The sequence below is a fragment of the Crinia signifera genome, chromosome 19 (assembly GCF_055691185.1).
Source record: "Crinia signifera chromosome 19, ASM5569118v1, whole genome shotgun sequence".
Lineage (NCBI taxonomy): Eukaryota > Metazoa > Chordata > Amphibia > Anura > Myobatrachidae > Crinia > Crinia signifera.
The window spans coordinates 132,356,073-132,382,823 of record NC_139226.1 but is presented as its reverse complement, the minus strand read 5'-3'; the positions used below and the strand labels follow the sequence as shown (position 1 = coordinate 132,382,823).

Below are 26,751 nucleotides of genomic sequence, written 5' to 3'. Positions count from 1 at the left end.
TAAAACATGACTAGGTATTGTTTCTGCCTATACAAAGAGGAAACATTTCTAGCTGGTATTCTTGTATATTTGCTATATATGATGTTAATAAATAATGTTAATCAATAATATTATTCAGTTCGGACAGAAAAAAAAGGCAGGGGGTGGGTTATACTTAAGGTGGGGATAGAAAGGGGAATGGGGTTGGGTTTTCAGTAGGACCAAAGAAGAGGGGGGGGGGTACAGATTTGAAAAAAATATATTCCATCTATATTGGATTCATATAACAGTATTTAGTTCAACTGCCTCATTCAGGCCTTCAGGGTGGATGGTATGCATCTGAAACATCCAATACACTTCTTGCTTGCACAGCTTTTTATATCTGTCTCCCCCTCATGATGTTTCTGATATATGTTCGAGGCCTACTAAAGTAAGGCCTTTTGGGTCTCCGGCATGTACTTCTGTGAAGTGTCTTGGTACACTATGGGTTGTTAGCTGTTTACAGATGTTTCTACGGTGCTCTAGGAAGCGTATTTTAATTTTCCTTGTGGTCCTACCAATGTACCTGAGGTTACATGGTCAACATAACATGTAAATTACATATTTCGTATTGCAATTTATAAATGCCTTAATTTTTTGTTGTTTACCCTCATTATTACAAATTTCATATATGAAAGTCGGTTCCTGATTAGCCGCTAGGCGGCCAATAGAAATCATTCTGAGTAGAGGTGGGGAAATATGAATATCTCTGCGTCTCTGAGTGTCCGAGCGGAGCTGGTACCACTGCAGCCGGGAGCAGCACGACTTGAAGAGAAGATGCCGTGATGGTCGCCAGAGGACCAGGTGAGTAGGATTTCCTTCCACAGGTACCCCTTTGGATTACAACGGATCCTGGACCCCGGACTCTTCAGCCCTGGAGCCCCGGACCAGCCCCGGAACCAAGCCACCGGACCGTACCCATGGACCTACCGACGGGCTCAATATAGGTAAGTATCAGTGTGTTTGTGTAATGTATGTATTAAAGTTTTATTTTTCTGGGGTGTCAGTGTGTTTATTTAACTATTTCTTGGATTGTGGAACTACAAGACCCAGCGGGCCCTTTAATGCCCCGCATGCTGGGACTTGTGGTTCTCCAAATCCCAGCATGCGGGGGAGGCTTGCTGGGACTCAGAGTTCCACGGTATAAGACAATAGTTTTGAATCTTTTTTTTTACACCATTTTATCAGCCCGGTGGCCACCGCACAGGGCCACCGGGGACAGCACCAGGCTTCAGCCTGGTCAGGTAAGTTCTGGAGGGGGGGGACCCCTTTATTGGGGGGATCCCCACTCCCCCAGGCCAGGCTGACTGGTCGGTAGGGTTAATGCTTTAGCCGCGGGACCTTATATAATAAGTGTCCCCTGGCTGTGGCATTACCCTGCTGGCTGGTTGTGACTGGGGCTAGTTCTTAAAATACGGGGGACCCCTAGTCATTTTGTCCCCCGTATTTTGGGAACCAGCCCCGGACCTGGAGCCTGGGGCTGGTTGTTAAAAGTCGGGGAACCCCTATTTGTCGGGTTTCCTGATTTTTAATTACCGGCCCGGCTCTTTCAGCCTGGTGCTGGTTATGGCTGTGGGGGGGACCCCACACTAATTTTTTTATTTATTTTTATTTCTATTTTTTTTTACACCTTGCAGCCTGCACGGATCTGACTGATATGATGGATCTGACTGATCCGTGCAGACTGCCTGTATGAATTCGTATTAGCGGCCGTATATACGGCCAGCTAATACGAATTAATACGACATCGGAGGGTTACAAAGCAGTTGTATATGACTGCTTTGTAAATCCCCCTCCGGAACACGACTTTGCATACGAGGTATGCAGTCGTATTCATTCGTAGCAAGAATACGAATACAATTATTTGTATTCGTATTCTTAGTAAATTTCCCCCAATGTAATCATGTCAATGTATAAACTGTCGGTACGGTCTCACCTGGAATGCAAGGCCCGATTCTGGATCACTCTCAAAAGCAAATTCTCTCTTTAATGGACAAAACCATATGCACTGCAGGGGGGGGGGGGGCACAGTGGGTGCTCCGACGTTGCCCAGCATTAGACTGCGCATGTGCAGTCTAAATCTAAATTCCCAGGATTGGAAGATCCAATTCTGGGATTAAAAGGCCAAATCCCGGGATCCGACTATTCCCGATCCCAGAATTGGCCACCATAGTCTGTAGCCGGTGCCACTCATATTATATTTAGACAATACCATGGACTTCTATGATATCGCCATTGCGGTAATTCTCCCTCCTATCTATCCCCTAATCTCTATCCCTCCTTTCTCCTCTTCCTACCTCGCTCCTGCTGTGTCTCACCTCTCACTCTCCCTCTCTCCAATACATTGCTATTGCCTTATTCTCTCTCCCCCAATACTATCTCTCTCCTTGACATTTTATCTCTCTCTCTGACATTGTTTCTCCCCTAACCCCCTATCTCACTTTCTCTCTCAATCCTCTCTCTTTTTCTATTTCAATGAAACCCTTTAACCGACCCCCACCTCAAATCCACCCCCATTTCTATACCTCTCTTTCTCACTCATCTATCTCTTTCTCTCTCTGTCTCCCCCTAACATTTTTGTCTTTCACTCCCCCTCTCACTCTCTTGCTTCCTTAATGGTCATTGTCGTGTCAATGGTGGGAAGGCCCTTCCAAGATTTTGCTATTGGGCCCACGAGGTTTCTAGTTATGCCCCTGGGAATAGGCATTATGGTGTGTGGTATAATGTGTAAGGGGCATTACGGTTTGCGTGGCCTAATGTGTATGGGGCATTACTATAAGAAAGAAAAATTACTGCAGGAGGGGGGTGCTGAAACATATCCTTGCTCCAGGCACCATGTCGCCTAAATACACCTCTACATGTACGGCATGCAGATATTTGTAAGATCCAGCCTCTTCTCACTTGTCTGCAGCTGAGAATCAGGCTTATAATGTCAAGTGAATATTAATGAGCTTTTAAGTAATCAGCAAGTTATAGACAGAAATACAAACATTAGTTGAGCAGGTGACATTGAGTATATGATAGAAAATCTGTGACAAGTACACAATCCTGTTATTAAAGCGGCTGGTAATTGTCAGCAGTTGGTTGAATGTAAGACATGAAATAATACTCAAAATGTCTTTCAGTGGAAGTTATTTCCCTTGTGAGACGTTTGGTTACTCAGCACTTCACAAACCTGTGAAAGAAAGTGCAAAAAGCAGAAAAAAAACCATTAACAAGTAAAAATAGAACTTTAAAATAACATCTATGCTGAAATGGAATATTGGAGGATATGAAAGTAAAGTTGGCATCAGGTTCCAGTAATTCCACAAAATTCTCTGACCTGTGTAAAACACTTATGGATATACTGTATATGTATGAAGTCCAGAAAATAGTCATATAGTGAGTGGGTAACCCTTTCCGCTTACAGGTTTTTTTTTGGACCCAATCGCACCCTGTGAATTTGCATGGTGGGCAGGGCTGGTGCTAGGGTGTTGGGCACCCTCCTGAAAACTATAAATTTGCCCTCCCTCCCATACCTTATAATAGAGACAGTGCATGCTTGAGGCACGCACAATAAAAAAGGGGGTATGTTCTCACAAGGAGTGTTTTTTTAAATTACAGCACACAGTAGCATAATCTTATACATATTACACGGCATGTAGTGTTACTTATTTACATTACACCACACACTAGTGTCCCTTTTTCATGTTATGACACACAGCACAGCACTTAGGGGGTTATTCTAGTTCATTCTTAGTGACAAAATCCTTCTTAGATGGACAAAACCATGTGCACTGCGGGTGGGGCAGATGTAACTTGTGCAGAGAGAATTAGATTTGGTGGGATTTTTCTTCAAAGTGAGATCTATATTGCAGTGTAAAATAAAGCAGTCAGTATTTTCCCTGCACAGAAACAAAATAACTCACCCAAATCTAATTCTATCTGCACATGTTACATCTGCCCCCCTGCAGTGCACATGGTTTTGTCCATCTAAGAAGGATTTTGTCAGAAAGAATGAACTAGAATAAACCCCTTAATGTTACTTCAGACAGCAGTATCCCTTATACACATACAGGACTGAGACAAAATTCACATTATGCAACTCATATTGAGACAAAATTCACATCATGCCACCCAGATTGAGCTACAATTCACATCATGCCACCCAGATTGAGCTAATATTCACATCATGCCATCCGGACTGAGCCAAAATTCACAACATGCCACCCGGACTGAGCCAAAATTCACATCATGCCATCCAGATTGAGCTAAAATTCACATCATGCCACCGAGATTGAGCTAAAATTCACATCATGCCATCCAGATTGAGCTAAAATTCACATCATGCCACCGAGATTGAGCTAAAATTCACATCATGCCACCGAGATTGAGCTAAAATTCACATCATGCCACCCAGATTGAGCTACAATTCACATCATGCCACCCAGATTGAGCTAAAATTCACATCATGCCATCCGGACTGAGTCAAAATTCACATCATGCCACCCAGATTGAGCTAAAATTAACATCACGCCACCCAGATTGGGCTAAAATTCACATCATGCCACCCAGATTAAGCTAAAATTCACATCATGCCATCCGGACTGAGCCAAAATTCACATCATGCCACCCAGATTGAACTAAAATTCACATCATGCCATCCAGATTAAGCTAAAATTCACATCATGCCATCCGGACTGAGCTAAACTTCACATCATGCCATCCGGACTGAGACAAAATTCACGACACAGGGACATTGACCGAGGGGGGGACAAAGACTGGGATGATGCAGGGAGAGGGACTGGGGGGACACAGGGACAGGGTAGGATGCAGGGACCAGAAGGGACGCAGGGACAAGGACTGCGGGGACACAGGGACAGGGACCAGGGGGGGGATGTAGTAACAGAGACCTACCAGGGGTCCAACAGTGATGCCTGGCAGATCTCCAAGGGCGGGGAGGATGAGAGCCAGGCGCCCCCTTCTAGCACAGCAGGCTTTAATAGTAGAGTCCACATCCGACCTCCCATGCAGTGACATGCACATGCAGCAACAGTGACACTGTCACTGTCAAACTCCTGCACACTCACTGTTTCTCATTCGGTGGCTCCTCAGTCAGGCTGCAGGCCCACGGCACAGTGCAGCTTGCAGAGCGCCAAGCATAGGACACAGAGGGGGGAGCTCCATGCTGATGCTGATCGGCGCTCCCTCTCTGTGTCCTAGGCACGGCGCCCTGTAGGCTGCACTGTGCAGCGTGCCTGACTGAGGAGCCGCCGGCAGAAACAGTGAGTGTGCAGGCAGGAAGAAGATGCTGTGCCACTGTCAATATATGATGAGGAGGGAGAGCAGCGGCGCTGCATTGGATTCGACTTTTAAAGCATTTGGGGGGACAATGAATGACACTCGGCAGGAGTAGTGTCAATGGAGGGGGGGAGCGCCTCTCAGGTCCGGCGCCTACCTGAGTGGGTAGCACCGGCCCTGATGGTGGGTGATTCACGGCCACACAATACTACTGTACATAAACCCAGCCATACTATCATCCATATGCGTGCACAAACACAACAAATAACACAAAAACATCTCACACATTCTTCCCCACTGTGTACAATAAACACAAACACGGTGTAATGATTCAGCATATTATACATAATATTTATGAAAAATGTGAATCTATAAATTATTTTGAAAAAAATAACATTGTTTTAAGAGCTCCATCATGGCGGCGACACACAACGCAGCATCTCTGGGGTGGGCTGCCATCTTGCTAAGCGTCCGCTGCATGGCTTCGGTTCTGTTGCTGTGATGTGTTGTAGCTGTAGGGATGGAAATTGTTTAGATAAATGAATGTAGCCTTTGTCATTACAGATATACAGCACACACCCACACATACATAGAGACATATACACACACACACATACATAGAGACACATATTTTAATCCCACCTTCACTTCCCTACATAGCACCTATGTGCTTCTTATTAACTCCTACTAATTTTCATTTGTGTGCTGCCCTGGAGTACTCAGCCTGTGTCAGCATGTTGGGGGCCCACACCTCAGACCCATACCCAGTATTAGGGACCCCCAGTGACAGAGATGCCTTGACCTACGGCCTGGGGGCTTAGCCCTATATCTGCAGATATACGCAACCAAAATCTCTGTGTTATCTGATTATTATGTAGATATGTTTCACTCAGTGTGCAATTGGGATACCAAATGTTTTTTCCTAGACAGAATTGCCCCTCCCTTTTGGCACCTGAGTGACACACCTCTGATTGAGCAGCTTACCAACAAAAGTGTTGTGCATAGAGACATATACATACACACACATATACATACATACATACATACATACATACACACACATATACATATTTTTTTCGGTCTGAGTACTGCAAGTGTACACACAAGGTAGCGAAGCCACCACCCACCACTTGTGGTCAACTCCCCTTGTATACGCCCCAGTTTCCGCCCCTTTTTGCCCTCTTGCAAGGCTGCACCCAGAGAAACGCCCACATTATGCCTACATTTTGTAGCTCGAGGGTGCAAGCCTGCAAGGATTATCAAACCTGCACATGTACACGGCGGCCGTTGGGCATGCGCAATGAGCGCAATGATTTACTTGCTTTTGTGGCTTATACTTTTCCTCCTTTTTTGCCACACCACAACAGAGCGGCAGAGCTCCCACAAGGATGCAGTAATAGTTCTGGTGTAATGCAGCCCACACACGCGCCGATGCCGGCGGTGCGATGCTGTACGATGGGGTGCGCACTCCCGCGGCACCTCATCGTACAGTACAAAAAGTATGTGCTGCACATACTTTTTGTACTAGCTTTTTCTAGCACAGCATCGCATCGCATGCACATCGTATGCACAAGGCATACGATGCGATGCTGTGTGTGCTAGTTAAGCCCACAACGCACGCTAGAATCGGTGCGTGTGTGGGCTGCATTAGGGATGCCGGATGCTAGAATCCAAACTGCTGTCAGAATACCGACACTGGGATCCCAACAGCCAGCATCTCAAAAGTAAGTATCCCGGGGCAGGTTAGGGGGAGGGGAGATTAGGTTTATGCACTAGGGTCAAGCTTGGGGGGGGGGGGGGTACTGTTTAGGTTTTAGTGAGGGTTAGGGTCAGGCTGCGAGGGGGGGTGTTAAGGTTTAGGGTCAGATGTATCAAGCTTCAAAAAGTGATAAAGTGGAGAGAAAGTGGAGAGTGATAAACAACCAGCCAATCAGCTCCTATTTGTCATTTTTCAAACCCAGACTGTAACAGGTAGTAGCTGATTGGCTGGTTGTTTATACTCTCCATTTTTTGGAGCTTGATACATCTGGCCCTTAGACTTCAAGCAGGGAGGGTAAGTCCTGCTCTGGCCGCTAAAGCAATATGCAATCCTACACAACATGGCCTATATACCAACTAGCAGTAGCGCACGCAGGGGGGGTTTCTGAGTACCCAGAAACCCCCCACAGGAGTCTAAGGTCCCTAGGCTGAAAGCTGAGGGTCCCCTCTTTCAATGGGTACAAGAATTTTAAAAATCGGCCCTTGGGAACCGGAGATATCTGACTTCTAACAGTGGGCCCCATCCAAGCCTGTTAATTGCTATTTCCAGTCAGATATTTCAGGTTCTGTCTAACTTAGAGTTTTTCTAAAGGTATATTCCAAAAGCTGGGACTCTCCCCCTTTGATGGACACTAGTAGCTTGTCTCTACTGTTCCCAGAACCAGAGATATCAGTCTTCCAGCAGCTGGTTACTGCTCCAGCTCCACACACCTGGTATGTAGTTTTATATTCTCGTGGGCAGATTGCTCTGCCTCCTGAACGCTGATCCCCTAGTGCCCAATACCATTTGGTAGGTGGGATTCTCTAGTTTTTAATTCCATTAAAAGCTAAGAAATCTAGTTCTGGGAAATAGAGATATTTGCAGTCAAGCAAGCTGTCCTCCCACCAGAAAATATGAATATTAAGCCCACTCCATTATACACCCCTCCTCTGCATATTAAACATCCTCTACCACCCTGGAAGTTATGTATCAGGGCCCCTTCATTCAGGGCATCTGTGCAGTAAAGGGGCAATTAGTGGAAATGACTGATCCAGGCCCTACATGAGTGGTTGATATAATACCCCCTACCACCCGCGGGACATCAAAGCTTCCCCCACCCCTACCGCTGGAGGATCGGTAGGGGCCCCAATACATTGCTATGCCCAGGGGTCTACACCGCTGTTGACGCCCCTGTATGTTTATATTATTATTATTTATAAACATTTGGTCTATCTATAATACTTTAACTGACCCGGCATATACTGGGTCACCTAAGTGTCCATCTCCGTGCTTTGCCCCGCCCCTCTGGAAACCCCCTTCTGAAAATCCTGCGTTTGCCCCTGACTAGATTATGTGCCGTACCTTAGCAGAAAAACCTAAGGGGTTATTCTGGTTCACTCCTTCTGGCAAATTTCTTCTCAAATGGACAAAACCATGTGTACTGCAGGTGGGGCAGATGTAACATGTGCAGAGAGAGTTAGATTTGGGTGAGTTATAAAGTTTCTGTGCAGGGTAAATACTGGCTGCTTTATTTTGACACTGCAATATAGATCTCACTTTGAAGTAAAACCCCACCCAAATCTAATTCTCTCTGCACAAGTTACATCTGCCCCACCTGCAGTGCACATGGTTTTGTCCATTTGAGAAGGAATTTGCCAGAAGGAGTGAGCCAGAATAACCCCCTAGATTTTGCAAACAATCCTTATTATTTTATGGATGAGTTCAGTGATGGTTTTTACCTATAGGCTGCAGGATGACCTGCCAGTCACCCAAGGCAATCCCATTGGGAGGTGTTCCCTCCTTCCAGGATGCCGTTTTGGGCTGCTTCGGTTGCAGCCCATAGTATCTGGTATCTGTACATGCACTGGTCCCGGACCGGTGCTTGTCATCTGCAGTGTACAGTGCCGGAACCGTGATCTATCTTCTAGGGGCTGCTGTCAAAGTAGCCCTTAGAATCTGCGGGCCAGGACATGCACAGTACTGTGGACGCTACTGAAAAAAATATATGACAAATTTCAACTACCAAAAACTACCAAAAACGGAGGTCGCCAAATCTCCTATCACATAAATATAGAAAAAAAATATTTTACAATATGTGGAAACAACAAAAACAAGGGGATGATACTGTAGTACAGGGGTGGCCAAACAGGTCCTCGAGATCTACCAACGGTCCACGTTTTCCAGATTACCTAGCTGGTGCACAGCTGTAGTTATTACTAACTGTCACATTTCGCAGACTCCCTGGCTGGTGCACAGCTGTAGTCATTACTAATACCCCTTTCACACCAGAAATGCAGAGACAAACCCGGGAATTAAATTCCAGGGACAAGCAGGGACATTCCCGGGTTGGGACCCATTCACACAGGCTTTTGAAGCAGGGACAACCCGGGTCGGCACCTTTCACACTGAACCCGAGATGACCCTGCATTTCTATGAGAATAGCATTGAAAATTGCCTTTTTTAGGCTCACATTAGATTATTGATAATTAATAATTAAGACACAAAACATTTGTAGCCTTTGTTTACTTGTATAAAACAAATTAAAAGGCATCTGAAAGCATCTTCCTCTCTAATGATTAATAGCTCTCTCAGCTCCTCATTTGTCCAAGACATGGCACACATTGCAGGCTTTCAGGGGTTAAAATGAACTTCTGGGGTCTGTGGTGCTACAGAACATGCACAGTGTCTCCCTGCACGCTGTATGCTGTCTCTGTGCGTGTCTGTGAGCGTCACCACAACAGGAAGTTGCCCTGCTAGCAAATCAGCACTAGCAGAGGCAACACGGGAAGCAGGGACATGTCCCTGCACCTTTTACACCAGCCAGTAACCCTGGAAGGACCTAGCAGGGTTGAATTGCCGGCAAATTAACCCGGGAATTTGTCCCTGGAACCTTTCACACCAGAGCTAGTCCCGGGTTGTTCCCGGACCCAACTCGGGAATTTAGGCTGGTGTGAAAGGAGTATAACTGTCACATTCCCCAGATCACCTAGCTGGTGCACAGCTGTAGTCATTACTAACTGTCACATTTTCAAACCTGCTGCATTCATTCCTACTATAGATCCACAGGTTGCCTGGAAAACATGCACCGTTGGTAGATCTTGAGGACAGGTTTGGCCACCCCTGCCGTAGTGTATACTACACTACGGTATCTTCCCCTTGTTTTTGTTGTTTCCACATATTGTAAACCTCTGGTGGACAAAGAAAGAAGGGGAGATAAGATTTGACGGACTATATCGTATACAGACCACTGGTAAGATCAGCTGGTAAGAGCGCAATTAGGAGACCATCATATTTTGTTGCTATTGCACATGCGCCAGTCACATGACTATGACAGAGACGGCAGCAGCAGAGATCGGTGGCAGGGACCACAATGGCATCAGCAGAGGGGGGGTCCCGGGATCGCGGCCAGTGGCAGCCCCCTCCGGCACTGAGGTAGGTGCCGCCGTTGGATGTAATGGATTTGAAACTTGTTTACTTCAGTTTACTGCAGTCCAGGTTAAGTCAGTTAACAATTGCATGGAAGACACTTGCTGGGTACATCTGTTATTATTCATTCTAGACCTTTACAATGTTTTGCTCAATTCCTGCTGTGTGTTTTACATTTCTCCATCTCAGAACCTTCCCAAAGTAACAGCATCTTTCTCTGTGCATGTCCTCACTGTGGTTTACACAATCCCCTCCACTTAGTGCTCCATCAATGAGAAGGTCATAAGATTCTGAGCAGGACAGTACATATCAATGAAATAATCAGTAGCTAGCCATTTCCATTGACTGATAATTGCGAAATAACGATCTCAAATTGGATTTAATGGGGAAATTAAAAGTCAGCGCCGCACAGCATAAATGTTTATGTTATGTACTGTGATAGCTAAGTGGTCATCATGCGTCATCAGCGCGGCAGTTATGCTGTAATTCCTTCCTGGCTACAATGTTTCCATCAGGGAAAAGTGATGTTTAAAGAAAAGTTTCTTTATATTATTTTGAATATTTCAATGAATTGCCATTTGAGCATAAACAGATAAAACTATAAACACAGAAATGCCTCACCTGTTGATGTCTGCAGCCGTGTGGTAAGTCAAATGTGTGTTTATGGATATATAGGCCCTTATTCTGGTTGACTGAAAATTTTGCGGCCTGGTGAGTCCACCAAGGGCTGATACATGTTTGCAAAAATGGGACAAATAAGGGAGACACAGTAAGGTAATACAGTACATGGAGGCGCCTTGCAGGCAGGGCCGGTGCCACCACTAGGCAGCTTTAGGCATTTGCCTAGGGCGCCGGCCACTGGAGGGCGGTACTGGAGGAGCAGCAGCAGGAATGGTCCCGCCGGCGCCGAAGAGAGCAGGGGGAAGGAATCTGAACGCACCTGCCAAGTTATTCAGGTGAGAGGACACCTCCCCCCCCCCCCCCAGGGTGGACACTGGACTCCCCCCCGGCTGGTCATCGGACTCACTCCCCCCCCCCCTCTCCACCCCCGGCTGGTCATCAGACTCCCCCCTCCCCCCCCCAGCTGGTCATCTGATTCCCACCCCACCACCACCACACACACACACCACGGAGCAGGTGAGTGGTGGGCGGGCAGCGGGGCACTCCCCCCCCCCCTGCCTGGGGCGCTGCCGTACCTGGCTCCGGCCCTGCTTGCAGGTAACAACTGAGGAATAGCTTTAAGGCCTATAGTATTTATTCCATGCTTCTTAGCTATCATCTGTCTCATTGTACTGTTGGGGGTAAAGTTCTTAAAGTGACTGGCAGATGGCAGTGCCAATGTAACTTACTAATAGAACTATTATGTTATGTACATCGTGCTACTGGGCAGCCTAAAGTTAAAGTCTCCTGCACATGGCTGGTGAGTCCCTGAGTGAGCTAAACTACCCCTAACCATCTCCTATCCCTGACAAAATGTATTAGTTATTTCACTGCCCTCCCCACTGCAACCTAACCCTTCTCCTGCAGCCCATTAGCGCATGCAGGGGGGGTTTCTGAGTACCCAGAAACCCCCCAAGGAATCTAAGGGGCTAGTCTGAAAGCTGGGGTCCCCTCTTTCCATGGGTACAAGAATTTTTAAAATCGGCCCATGGGAACCGGAGATATCTGACTTCAAAGCAGTGGTCCCCATCCAAGCCTGTTAATTGCTCTTCCCAGTCAGATATTTCAGGTTTTGTCTGACTTAGAGTTTTTCTGAGGGTATATTCCAAAAGCTGGGACTCTCCCCCTTTGAGGGACACTAGCAGCTTGTCTCTACTGTACCCAGAACCAGAGATATCAGCCTTCCAGCAGCTGGTTACTGTGCCAGCTCCACACACCTGGTATGTAGTTTTATATTCTCGCTGGCGGATTGCTCTGCCTCCTGAACTCTGATCCCCTAGTCCCCAATACCATTTGGTAGGTGGGATTCTAGTTCCAGGAACTGGAGATATCTGCAGTCAAGCAAGCTGTCCTCCCACCAGAAAATTATGAATAATAAGCCCACTATACACCCCTCCTCTGCGTATTAAACATCCTCTACCACCCTGGAAGTTATGTATCAGGGCCCCTTCATTCAGCCCAATGCCCCCTTCTCCCACCCCATCTCCCACCATCTGTGCAATAAAGGGGTAATTAGTGGAAATTATTGATCCAGGCCCTACATGCTGAGCGGTTGATATAATACCCCCTACCAAAGTGTTTTTCAACCACTGTGCCTTGTCACATTAGTGTGCCTTGAGCTGGTCTCAAGTGTGCCCCCCGATCTAGCGATGCCCAAACCAGTTTACAGCCACCACCAGTTCAACTGTTATTTACTGGTCTCTTCTTTTCATGTAAAGGGCCAATGTATTTTATTTTTGTTACCTGTGAGGACAAGTGTGACTGTTTTTTATATTGGAGCCAATAGGTTTGTATTTTTCCTGTGGGGGCCAGTGTGTTTTGCCCTGTGGGAATCTCATGGTGTGCCTTGGCAATTTTAAAATCGTATTTAGTGTGCCATAAGGTAATAAGGTTGAAAATCACTGCACTACCACCTGTGGGACATCAAACCTTCCGCTCATAGCACCCCCTACCCCTACCGCTGGAAGATCGGTAGGGGCCCCAATACATTGCTATGTCCAGGGGTCTACACTGCTGGTAAATATATATATATTATTATTATTATTATTATTTATATGAATTTGGTCTATCTATAATACTTTAACTGACTCTGCATATACTGGGTCACCTAAGTGTCCATCTCCGTACTTTGCTCCGCCCCTCTCTGGAAACCTCCTTCTGAAAATCCTGTGTTTGCCCCTGCAGCCTAACCCTAACCTTTCCTCCACAGCCATACCCTAAGCCTCCCCTCACAGCCTAACCCTAACCTTTCCTCCACAGCCATACCCTAACCCTCCCCTCACAGCCTAACCCTAACCTTTTCTCCACAGCCATACCCTAACCTTCCCTCGCAATCTAACCCTAACCTTTCCTCCACAGCCATACCCTAACCCTCCCCTCGCAGCCTAACCCTAACCTTTCCTCCACAGCCATACCCTAACCCTCCCCTCGCAGCCTAACCCTAGCCTTTCCTCCACAGCCATACCCTAACCCTCCCCTCACAGCCTAACCCTAACCTTTCCTCCACAGCCATACCCTAACCCTCCCCTCACAGCCTAACCCTAGCCTTTCCTCCACAGCCTAACCCTAACCTTTCCTCCACAGCCTAACCCTAACCTTTCCTCCACAGCCATACCCTAACCCTCCCCTCACAGCCTAACCCTAACCTTTCCTCCACAGTCATACCCTAACCCTCCCCTCGGGATGCGGTCATTTGGTCTACTGCATTATGGTCGACAGTCATTAGGTCGAATCCATTAGGTCGACATGCTAAAAGGTCGACATGACTCTAGGTCGACATGGGAAAAGGTCGACATGATTCTAGTTCGAAAGGTCATTAGTTCGACAGGTCATTAGTTCGACAAGGTCATTAGTTCGACATTGTCTATGTCGACATTCACAAGGTCGACATGGGGTTTTTCACTGTTTTTTGAGCCAACATGTGCCGACAGGCGGTATTTCATGCCCTACCATCCACTAGGGCATGGTGGGAGAATAAAATAGTGTGCCGAGCGTAGCGAGGCACCGTGCCCGACGCATTGCGAGCGCAGCGAGCGATGCGAGGGGATGCAGTGCACTTTAAACTGTGTCCATGTCGACTGTGTTGACATTCAGGTAAAAAAACAGTGAAAAACCCCATGTCGACCTTGTGAATGTCGACATAGACAATGTCGAACTAATGACCTTGTCGAACTAATGACCTGTCGAACTAATGACCTTTCGACCTAGAATCATGTCGACCTTTTCCCATGTCGACCTACAGTCATGTCGACCTTTTAGCATGTCGACCTAATGGATTCGACCTAATGACTTTCGACCATAATGCAATAGACCAAATGATCCCAACCCCTCCCCTCACAGCCTAACCCTAACCTTTCCTCCACAGCCATACCCTAACCCTCCCCTAGCAACCTAACCCTAACCTTTCCTCCACAGCCATACCCTAACCCTCCCCTCGCAGCCTAACCCTAACCTTTCCTCCACAGCCATACCCTAACCCTCCCCTAGCAACCTAACCCTAACCTTTCCTCCACAGCCATACCCTAACCCTCCCCTCGCAGCCTAACCCTAACCTTTCCTTCACATCCATATCCTAACCCTCCCCTCGCAGCCTAACCCTAACCTTTCCTCCACAGCCATACCCTAACCCTCCCTCGCAGCCTAACCCTAACCTTTCCTCCACATCCATACCTTAACCCTCCCCTTGCAGCCTAACCCTAACCTTTCCTCCACAGCCATACCCTAACCCTCCCCTCACAACCTAACCCTAGCCTTTCCTCCACAGCCATATCCTGACCCTTCACCTGCAGCCTAACCCTAACCTTTCCTCCACAGCCATACCCTAACCCTCCCCTCACAGCCATACCCTAACCCTTCACCTGCAGCCTAACCAAACCCTCCCCAGCATACTGATGCTCGTGATTCCGGCAGGTGTCAGGATTCTGGAGCTGTTATTCTGACCACCGAGATCCTGTCACTGGGATACCAATTATATCCCGTTTAGATACTGTATGCATACGGACTGCAGTGCTTTGGACAGGATACATACGATATCCCAGCTGTGGGTTTGCCTGGGGTCAAAAGAGACATCCTGGTACGGAGAATCCTGATATTTGTAAGTGTTACAGGGGGAGATTATCTAAGAATCTTCCCTTCGCCTCTCTTCGCAATTATAATTATCGCATATGCACTGAGATATGCGATAATTATAGCAAAGGACAGCTCTTGCCTTAAGAGCTGTCCTTTGCAGTGAGAGTCGCCGGGTCCCAGCAGGTCCCGGCGGCTCCGCTCCCCCTCCCTCCCACACCCGGCGCTGCTGCTGCTGCGCTGGGCTCTCCTCCTCCCTGCACCCGGAAGAGGATCAGTGCAGGGAGGAGGTCACAGGTCCGGGCAGCACAGCTCTGTGCTGCCCGGACACAGGTGAGGGGGAAGGGGGCGATGCGGGGTGGCGGGGGTCCGTGCGGGGCGGTGGGGGGTCAATGCGGGGCGGCGGTGGGATGCAGTAGAAGCCCATTGGCTTCTATGGGGCATCGCCAGATTTTTCTGGCGATGCCCCCCGCCACGGTAACCTGGCGGGGGATGCTTACAGCATCCCAAAATGCGGTAAAAACCCTGATAACGGGTTTTTTCCCGCATTTTTAGCTTAGAGAATCTCCCCCCTAATCCTATGGCTGCATTATGAATGGACCTTTGACAGTTGTGAGCTGCACGATACTCTTTGGTCTGCTATATAATGGAGCAAGTTATAGGAATATACAGTAGCTAGTTGCGAATAGCATACTGCTACCGTTACTAGAATGGTGCACGAATTCGCATGCAATGTGGAATTTAGCTCATTAAGAATGCGCAACTGCCACGGGGCGCATGTGCAGGATTCGTAGCCCAAGCACGCTCGCACCCTTGCTCACAGAAATATGCTTGCGCATGAACCCTAAAATGACAGTGTGATGTGGGTGTTTATCTGGACATGGCTTCGGAAGAGGGCAAAAATGGGCATAAACCTTGGCGTATACAAGACGAGTTGACAAATGCTGGGTTGTGGCTTGGCAACCTTGCGTAGACACCTGCAGTGGTCGGGCTGATAAACATTTGCAAGAAGAAAGTGTATCTCAGGTCACTGATGTGGTGGAGGTATGATAATGAAGAGGAGGGGTTTTATTGTGGTGTAATGTTTATAATGGGCTTTACTGTTGTGTGATATGTATAAGAGGTTCTACTGTGGAATGACAATAATGAACCATACTGAGCGGTATAATGTGAATAATGAACCATACTGAGTGGTATAATGTGAATAATGAACACTACTAAGTGGTATAATGTGAATAATGAACTCTACTGTGTGATGTAATGGGAATAATGGATATTACTGCGTGGTATAATGTGAATAATGAACACTGTGTGATGTAATGGGAATAATGGATATTACTGCGTGGTGTGATGTGAACAATGGACACTTCTGTGTGGTGTAATGTGAATTTGTACTGTTCTGTGGCAACACCCCTTAACCACGATGTCATAGGCCCTAATTTTTAAGTGCATCTGCAGCACACCCTATCCCTGCTTTGAATAGGGGGGGGGGCACCATTTCTGCACAGGGCACTAAAATATCTAGTTACGGCTTAATTGGCCCTGTGTCCACCCCTTCCGTCCCCAACACTATCAGCTATTTATTAATCATTTTTATACTTTTACATAGCCATTGATACATAAAATCATCCCTTTGTCAATGGAGAAAACATCCCCCCAACCATTCAATGTAAAACCCTTTTCCCATCTGCTGACCCTGGTAATACTTGAAAAGGCTTGCAAAACAATATCCACAACACAATTTGCATAATAGTATGCAAGCGGAAGAGTCTCCTTCGCTCACGAAGCACAAGCTGGCTTTAAAAATATATCCGAATGCTCTTGGGAATTAATATTGTACAAATGCATTATTAAAGCCAAGCTGTTAGATATTGCAGTACCCACATATGTCGTGTTAGATTAATAAACTGGTAATTATTTTAATGTATTTAATCTACTGTACCTTGCTTTTAAACTGCAAATATTATTATTATTATTATTATTATTATTATTATTATTATTATTATTATTATTATTATTATTATTATTGAGTCCCTAAGTTCCAACATGCATTGCCACATTTTTTACTAAAAGAGCAGGCCAAAACTGTCAGGGCATGCTGGGACATGTAGTTCCACAACATCTGGAGGGCCACAGTTTGAAGACCCATGAGTTACCCCTATCACCCGGTCCGGTCCATGCTGAGTTACACTTATAGGGCCTGATTCTTTTTGGCTCAGTAAGCAGCAAAGTTTGCTGCTTACCGGGTGCCTGCCATGCCACCCCACCAAACACCCACCCCCCTCCCCACTGCCGAATTCCCTCTGTACCGTGGGAGGGGATGTGTTCACTACCCAGCATTTTCCTGGGGACACCCATAAAAGGCTGGGTGTTCCCTAGGGTTACTGCCCCAGGCTATACAATGTCCAGGAAACAATTGCTCCCCCGCCCGGCACCGCCTATTACTATGATGCTGGTGGCCGGCCACATACACATACCCCACGTGAGGACTCCGCCTCTTCACTGACTGTGCGTGATTGACACTCCGCCAAGACGTGCGCTGGGAGGAGGGACAGTCAGTGTGTCCCTCATGGCTTCATCACTCACATCATGCTCTGTGCCCGCCCCTTCCTCCTGGCACTATTTGCAACCAACCTGGCAGGCTGAGTTGGCTGCGCTGGTAGCTCTGGCGCTGCGGCTGCTTCTGAGATTGCTGCCTCCTGTCCTACGCCCTGTTTTCCCCAGGGCAGGCTCAGGCTGCCAGGCTGACACCTCACCAGGCTGGCTGTCCCAGTGTTCTCCTGAGCCTCCTAAGCTCCACCACCCCAGTGTAATGATCCAGACCTGTGTGGGCCTGTGCCCTATGGCTGGCTGTGGCTGAGGAGCCTCTGAGTGAATCTTAACTGGCCCTGAGCCCTCAGCTACAAGAATGTAATCCACCATGGCATTGAACATGAAGGCCCTGGCATTGAGCAAGAAACCCCTATATAATATGTATTGGGCATCACTGTGTGTTGAATAATGTGTAATGGCCATTATAACGGGTGGCATAATATGTAATGTGCATAACAGTGTGTGGCATAATGTGTAATGGGCAACATGGTGTGTGGCATAATGTGTAATGTGCAAAATGGAGTGTGGCATAATGTGTAATGGGCATCACAGTGTGTGACATAACTTGTAATGGCCATTGCGGTGTATGGTGTAACATTTAATGGGCATCAAAGTGTGTGGCATAACATGAAAGGGGCATTATGGCATGTATTATACTATGTATTGGATGTGTGACGTATAATTGGCATTACATTGACATTTTTTGGCACGCACTTTCCATATTGTCCCAGCTTTAGAATAAAATTGTTGAGTCCTGGCATAACGAGTAATGGGCATAATCAACATGGTAATGGTCATCACGGTGTGTGGCATAACATGTAATGGTTAGTGCGGTGTATGGCGTTATATGTAATGGGCATCACGGTGTGTGGCATAAAGTGTAATGGGCATTACAGTGCGTGATGTAACGTGTAACTGGCATTACGGTGTGCAAAATCAATAATGGAATTGAAGCAAAGGTAAAAATAAACATGATAAGGCGGGTCAAGGGGCAGGGCTGGGGGTGTGTCAAGGGGCGGGCCACTGTCCGGGAATCTCTCGACACAAAGGTGGTAACCCTAGTTTTCTCAAGATCCAGCCACGTTTCCGCCTCCGGCCGCCCTTGGCCCTCTCTTCCCACAGAAACATGCCCGGCAACCGTGTAAGCACTTCGGTGGCCGATTCTGCACATACGCAAATACACGCATGCACAGTCCCCCAACCATCGGATCATTGTACAATCCCCCCTGTAGTGCCCACACACAGTGCGTTTCTCCCAGATGATGCGATGCACACTCCCGCGCTCACGACATTGTATAGCACAAAAAAGTAGGTGCTGCACTTACTTTATGGACTAGATCGCATCAAATGCACCGAAAGATCGAAGAGGCTTTGCCGTCTGTGAAAATGTCAGCAGGTCTGATGTTTCTGCTAATCTGCGACAGACACAGGATGGAAGTGGTCAGCACTGACATCACAGACCATGCTCAAAAATGTCTGGGCACGCCCAGAAAACGGCAGGTATCCGCCCCCCAAACACCACCTTCATGTCAGTTAAACTGCCGCTCAATTGCCTTTATAATCCATGCCCATTTTTAATAGCTAATTCCAATTACAACAAAAAGTTGACATGCAATAGGTCGACAGGGTCAAAACTTCAACATGGAAAGGGTTGGCAGGCTCAAAATGTTGACATGAAAAGGTAGACAAGAGTTTTCATGATTTTCTTTTTAAAGTAGGGGACACGTTTTATACAAGGTCCCCCCACCAAAATATTATCACCATGGCTGGTCAGTCCAAGTACAGGGTCCCCGGTGGAGTTGGGACCCCCAAAACTTCACCCGTTCAGGGCTAAAGCCCAGGGCTATGGGTACCAGGCTGCTGTTTTTGTGTCAAGTCCCAGCAAGTCTACCGTGCATGCAGGGACTTGGAGAACCACAAGTCCCAGCATACAGGGCATTAAAGGACCCACTGGGACTTGTAGTCTCACAGCATGACCAATGTAAAAATTAATACCGAGAACAGCTTCAGCAGCAGCCCGTAGAAGTAAAAATATGGTTCCTGATGCCTTTACACTGCAGATGACAGGACTGGTGCATGGCCAGTATTGGCCTCGGTACTGCACATGCGCAAATCCCGGATTATGGACCTTATTCTGGTTGATTCGTTCGCATGCACATTCACACACACCCATGTGAACTACAACCGCATGGACTCAGTATGCGAAGCAACGCCCACACCACATGCCAACATTAGTGTTCGCAATAGTACCCAAATGGGAGTGGACTATAACTAGCGGCACACTTGGTGTGCGTACTCACATTGGCGTGTCTGCAAGCTCAGCCGGTGTGTGTGTGTGTGCGTGCCAACATCCTCTCTGGGTGAAGTCATTAGCAACTCTAACAATACGCACGCAGCCAACCCATTCTCAATCCAATAATTAATGACATAATTAGCCTCCTAAAATGCTGTTTATTGGAACTCATTTACTAATTTAGTGGCCAATTATAATTATCAACAAAGTTTTATTACATGGCTGATTAATGTGTATTAATTCCACAACTCAAATGAGATATATGTGTCCACATGCAGCAAGCAAGAGTTTGTACAGCGAATGTTATTAAGGAGTTACATATACACACATATATATCAGATATGAAGCATGAAAGGGAGTAATGTTTAAAGTGCAATAGCAATAGTGTGCTTACCGTGTGCCTATATTGAGTAGATGTGGTTTGTTAACTGGTTAACGAGAGACACTTGCCTTGTGCATGAGTGAGTATTGTGTGCAGGTGCATGTATGGTGCATGGGTGAGTATTGTGTGCAGGTGCATGTATGGTGCATGGGTGAGAATTGTGTTCAGGTGCATGGGTGAGTATTGTTTGCAGGTATGGTGCATGGGTGAGTATTGTGTGTGTGTGTGTGTGTGTGTGTGTGTGTGTGTGTGTGTGTGTGTGCAGGTATGGTGCATGGGTGAGTATTGTGTGCAGGTGCATGTATGGTGCATGGGTGAGAATTGTGTTCAGGTGCATGGGTGAGTATTGTGTGCAGGTGCATGTATGGTGCATGGGTGAGTATTGTGTGCAGGTGCATGTATGGTGCATGGGTGAGAATTGTGTTCAGGTGCATGGGTGAGTATTGTGTGCAGGTGCATGTATGGTGGTATGGTGCATGGGTGAGTATTGTGTGCAGGTGCATGTATGGTGCATGGGTGAGTATTGTGTGCAGGTGCATGTATGGTGCATGGGTGAGTATTGTGTGCAGTGGCATGTATGGTACATGGGTGAGTATTGTGTGCAGGTGCATGTATGGTGCATGGGTGAGTATTGTGTTCAGGTGCATGTATGGTGCATGGGTGAGAATTGTGTTCAGGTGCATGGGTGAGTATTGTGTGCAGGTGCATGTATGGTGCATGTATGGTGCATGGGTGAGTATTGTGTGCAGGTGCATGTATGGTGCATGGCTGAGTATAGTGTGCAGGTGCATGTATGGTGTATAGGTGAGTATTGTGTGCAGGTGCATGTATAGTGCATGGGTGAGTATTGCGTGCAGGTGCATGTATTTTACCTATTGTGCGTGCTGATTGGCATTGTGAACGTTGGTCCACTAAGCTCCAGCCCTGCGAGACCTCAGTCACTTTTTTCTTGCAAATGATTTTGAGCTCGAGCACTGCGAGTATTCGCACAGTGCTGCGAAGCCACCACCCAGCACTTGTGGTCAACACCCTAGTATACGCCCAAGTTCTGCCCATTTCTGTCCTCTTTCAAGGCCATTCGCAAGCGTATTTCTGTTCGCAAGGGTGCAAACGTGGACGGGTGATCAAACCTGCGCATGCGCACTGCGGAATATGCGCATGCATACTAAGCTTAAAAAAAGCTGCATGCGAAAAGCAAAAGCAGCAGCATCTCCAAACACCAGCTCATTCCAAGGCAGGCTACGCTGTGCATCATTGGTTTCACTAAGAGGCACAACACCGACAACCTTTTAGAGAAACTGAAGGAATTCATTGTGCAATGGCTTACCCCACTTAGACTCTCCAGAGGATTTGTGGTATCGGACAATGCATGTGGGCATTACATGTGAATAAATCCTTACATATGCCATGTTTTCCCCACACAATAAATTTGGTGGTGCAGCATTTCCTAAAAAGAGACGTGCGTGCAGGAGATGAGTGTGGTGGCCAGCAAAATTGCGGGACATTTTGGCCATTCTGCCACTGCCTGCTGAAGACTGGAGTACCATCAAACCCTCCTGAATCTGCCCTGTCATCACCTTAAACAAGAGGTTGTGACACAGTGGAACTCCACCCTCTATATCCTGCAGAGGATGGAGGAGCAGCAAAAGGCCAACCCTATAGAGCCACCTATAGGCATAGAAGGAGGGATGCCCCTGACTCAAGCGCTGTGGATGTTGATTTCCGTGTTGTGCAAGGTTCTCCAGCCAATTGAATACACATGAAGTCAGTTCTGACACTGTCAGGTGATTCCCCTGATCAGGCTGTTGCAGAAGAAACTGTAAAAGTGAAGGAGGCGCTAGAGTGTGGCAATTCCGCAAAGTATGTAGATCTTGTGGATGAAGCCCTTCATACGTTTTGCCACGATATGAGGGAGGTCAGTCTATTAAAGTCAATACATAATAGGAATACATTCTGGCCACCATGCTCGATCCTTGGTTGAAAGAAAATGTTGTGTCTCTATTTCTGGCGGACACAAGTCTACAGTGGTGCAAAGACCCGCTGGTCGGGAGATTGTCATCTGAAGTGGACTGTGACATGGCAACATCTCCTCCTTCATTTTCTCCCACACCTGTGGCTGCAAGGAAGTGAGTTTGGACATCTGGGGCGAAATGTAATAGGGTGCGATTTTTTAGACTAAAAAAAAATCGCACCAAATCGCACCTTTAAAAATCGCATTTTTTGCCGCAAATTCGCATATGTAATGAGATGCGAATTTGCGGCAAAAAATGTGATTTGCCGCGATTTCAGGCGATTTTTAGTCATGAAAATGTGCGCATTTTCAGTCATGAAAATGTGCGCATTTTCATAAATGCGATTTTGTGCTAAAAAAAAAAGTAAAAAAAAAAACGGCGTGGGGTCCCCCCTCCTAAGCATAACCAGCCCCGAGCTCATTGAGCCGGACCTGGTTCCAAAAATACGGGGGACAAAAAGCATAGGGGTCCCCCGTATTTCTGAAACAAGCCCCGGACTCTTGGACTCCGGTATAAAGCAATGATCGATTTAACCCTATCAGGCTGGCGTCCACTGGCCACGGACGCCGGTGACAAACCGGGCTTCAGCCCTGGACGGGTGAAGCCTGGGGGGGGACCCCTTTATTGGGGGGGTCCCCACTCCTCCAGGTACCCCGTCCAAGGCTGACCAGCCACGGTGCTCATGTTTTGGCCGGGGGACCTTGTATAAAAAGTGTCCCCCGGCTGTGGCATGACACCGCGGGCTGTTGGAGCCCGGTGCTGGTTTAAAAATACGGGGGACCCCCAGATTTTTTTGTCCCCCGTATTTTTGGAACCAGGACCGGTCCAAGAGTCCGAGGCTGGTTTCAGAAATACGGGGGACCCCTATGCTTTTTGTCCCTCCCCGTATTTTTGGAACCAGGTCCGGCTCAATGAGCCCGGGGCTGGTTATGCTTAGGAGGGGGGACCCCACGCCGTTTTTTTTTTATAAAAACACTTTTACACATTTTTATTAACAGGACCATGCACAGATCTCAATGATCTGTGCATGGTTCTGTCAAATTTGCCTGTCAGAACCTGGTCTATTTTTTTTGCGATTTTTGGTAACATTTACCAAAAATCGCACCCTATTACATTTTCGAGTTGTACACTTTATAATGGGAAAACATCCGTATGCGATTTGAAATGTGACTAAAAATCGCCACTTTCAAAAGTGCGATTTCGCGGGAAATGTGCGATTTTCGGAAAATGTGCGATTTCGGCCGTTTTTGACCAAAAATCGCACATGTCTAAAAATCGCACCCTATTACATTTCGCCCCTGGTCTTTACTGAGGGATCTGCCAACAATTCTTGACATGTCTACTGTTGCTGTATACGATGCTGTCACCATTGAGAAAATGGTGGAGGATTACATTGGTGACAGCATCCAAGTAGACATGTCAGACATGTTCCTTTACTGGCAGGAAAAAGAGGCAATTTGTAAGCCCCTGTACAAACGGGCTCTATTTTGCCTGAGATGACCACCCTCCAGGAGGTTGCTTCCACAAAATGTGGAGAGATGATGTTCATCAAAATGAGTGATCAATTCTAAAATGAAGACCAGCAATTGTCTCCAGAGACTACAGAGGGACCTGTGATTGTGGATTTCAGTGGGGGCGAATTGATAATCTGTGAGGAAGAGGATGTAGACACTGAAGGGGGCGAGGAACCAGAGGATGATAAGAATGAGGAGGACATCTTGCTTCTGTAGAGCCAGTTTGCACAGTTTGCACAGGGAGAGATGAATTGCTTCTTTTTTTGTGGGGGCCCAAACAAACCAATAATTTCAGCCACAGAAGTGTGGCAGACTGTTACACTTCTGTCCCGGACCAGCCGGGACAGACAGTGTAGACGAGTGCCGGGGGAGACGTTAGTGGCGGCGCACAGCAACGCCCCTGGCTTCCGTCCCCACGGCATCGTCAGCAGGCATCGGGGCGTTGCCGGGCAACGTCCCCGAGCGTCTCCGTCGGTGTGCCGGCGCGCTGAGGTCACGCGTGCGGCAGTGCAGCGCACGGCAGCGTCAGCGGGGATTTTGAATAAAGAGCCGGCGTCTGCCCAGGACAGACGCCGGTTATAGCTTTTGCACCTCAGGGTCTCAAGTGTTCCTGGTTCCCGCTTACTCACTGCTCCTGGTTCCTGTGTCCAGTCGTCCTGTGTCCTGTCGTTCATTCCCAGCCGTGTCCTCCGTTCTGCCTCTTGTCCTCCTGGTGTCCGTGCGTTGTCCTAGCCGTCCGTACCCTGGTTCCCGCTGCCGTTGTCTCCTCGGAGCACAGATAAGTGGGGTTTATCCCCAGACTACCCCTTACTTGTATCTTGATTCTTATGAAACACCGCTGTGTATTGTTACACCAGTTTGGTATTGATTTGTGTTACATCTCTACGTATTGTTACGTGTACCCAGTTTGTTACAGAGTAAGGGTGACCTCGCCTTCTTGGGTTAGTTAGTCATCCCCTTGTTCATCTTTGACATTGGTGGCAGCGTTGTCAACTCTCAAGACCTGGTGGCATCGGGGGCGGAGCCTGACTAACGGGCTCTGTCGAACGCGGCTATTATAGGCGAAGCCTAGCACTAGCACGCAGCCATCAATCCCATTCTATGACAACGGAGTTAGGGGTGGCGAGGACTCCCAGATATCATAACACAGACCCTGTTGCTAAAATGATTGGTTTGTTAAAGACAGTGTCCATGTCCTATTACCACAATATAAGGATGGGAGGGCCAAAGGGCTATTCCATCTTGCACCTATTTTTGGGGCATTATGTCCTCTTTGGGGCCTAGTTTTCCCAACTTCCATCCTGTCTGCCAATGCCGACTCCTAGATGGGCCACGTGTTGTGCCACCAACTAGTGTCGCTTAGCATAGTCATCCAGCTACCTTGGTGCAACCTTTTGGCCTAAAAACAAAAATATGAGGTGTTTAGGATAGACTGGAAATGAGTTAAGGTTATTGAGGTTAATAATAGCGTAGGAACAAATTCTGCGATTTTAGTAGGTTTTTTTTCTATATCCAGGTCCAGAACACGACCAGAGATACAGACCCAAAACACAAATCACCATAAGTGCCCGGTGCATACCCCTAGTAAGAAAACATTTGCAGGGAACCAACAGAAGGGGAGAATATTGAGTATAATTTTTTATCAAAGTAAAAGTGTCCTAGCAAACACTCTAGGTGCGCAGTAGTGCATGCATATTATGTTTCAAGCTAAATATTCTGAGTACACAGATGTTTTTCAGAAACTTAATATTAACTTACTAATATCAAGAAAACAGTCCTTGTCATCACCAGCATTTCTGTTATACAGTAGCTCTGATTCTGGTGGGATGAGACTGACAAAACTGTAGTCACTTCAGTGCTAATGCATTTGAATAATGTGATTCGTAAAGACAGAAATACAAGAGGATCTGGCATCTGATCTGTATAATAGCAGTGCACAATCAGCAGAGGGTTACATAAAGGGCACTCAGTCATGTATTTGCAAGAATACACAGTTATCATTTGCGCACAATCTGTTTCATCCACAGATATTTTTAAGTGTTGAAATTATAATAATTATTTTCATTCAAGTGATGCTGCTTTTTTCCGCACATGTAGTACATGCATTCAAATTTTTAAAATGCTATCTATATTTCCTATGAAACTTAACTTTTGAGGACTGAAAGACAGCTGGAAAGAAACAGATAAAGGCAGTGGAGGCTTACAAAGAGGAGGAGCACGCTTGTGGATTCCATTCAGCTCCTCTCTAAAATGCAGTAGACTCAGAGTTGAGTATATTTACTAAAAGTCGAAATTGACCAGAATAGAACAAACATCCATACAAACTCGACCACAGTGTTTCTATTTAAAACCAGCCGCTGGTGAGGAGACCAGAAAATGACTCATACATTAACCAGCCAGACGAATGGACCCCAAATGGCAACACCCACCGGCTTATCCAGACGGGTAGGCACCTGAACCGCCGAGCGCTGCAAGACTGTGTTACCGGATAAGGCAGCAAGCACATATATGACATACAACTTTACAAGTATGTTGATACAGTATGTGCTGGCTGGGTCCCCCTGCAGTTTTTGGTCAGCACTGCAGCCCAGGGGCAGCAGACACTTTTGATCACTACTTTTAAAACACAGTTTGGGTTGAGTATCCCTTATCTGAAATGCTCGGGACAACGAGCATTTTGGATAAGGGATTTTTTAGGTTTTTGAAATCATTTTTTCCCATACTTACCTGGTCCCCTGGTGGTTCCCCGATGGTCCCCCGACATCCATGTT

The 26,751-nt window shown here is 47.0% G+C and overlaps 1 protein-coding gene and 1 long non-coding RNA gene across 2 annotated transcripts in view; one reads left to right on the top strand and one right to left on the bottom strand.

Annotated features, from left to right (window-relative positions):
• MXRA8 (matrix remodeling associated 8) overlaps window positions 1–26,751 on the top strand; it is a 543,508-nt gene that overhangs the window by 232,542 nt on the left and 284,215 nt on the right. The gene's annotated exons all lie outside the window — the stretch shown is intronic.
• LOC146042159 (uncharacterized) lies at window positions 5,623–26,475 on the bottom strand. Its single transcript, XR_014463770.1, has 2 exons — window positions 26,410–26,475; window positions 5,623–5,810 (listed from the first exon to the last, which is right to left on the bottom strand). It is a non-coding gene; the product is annotated as an uncharacterized LOC146042159 (long non-coding RNA).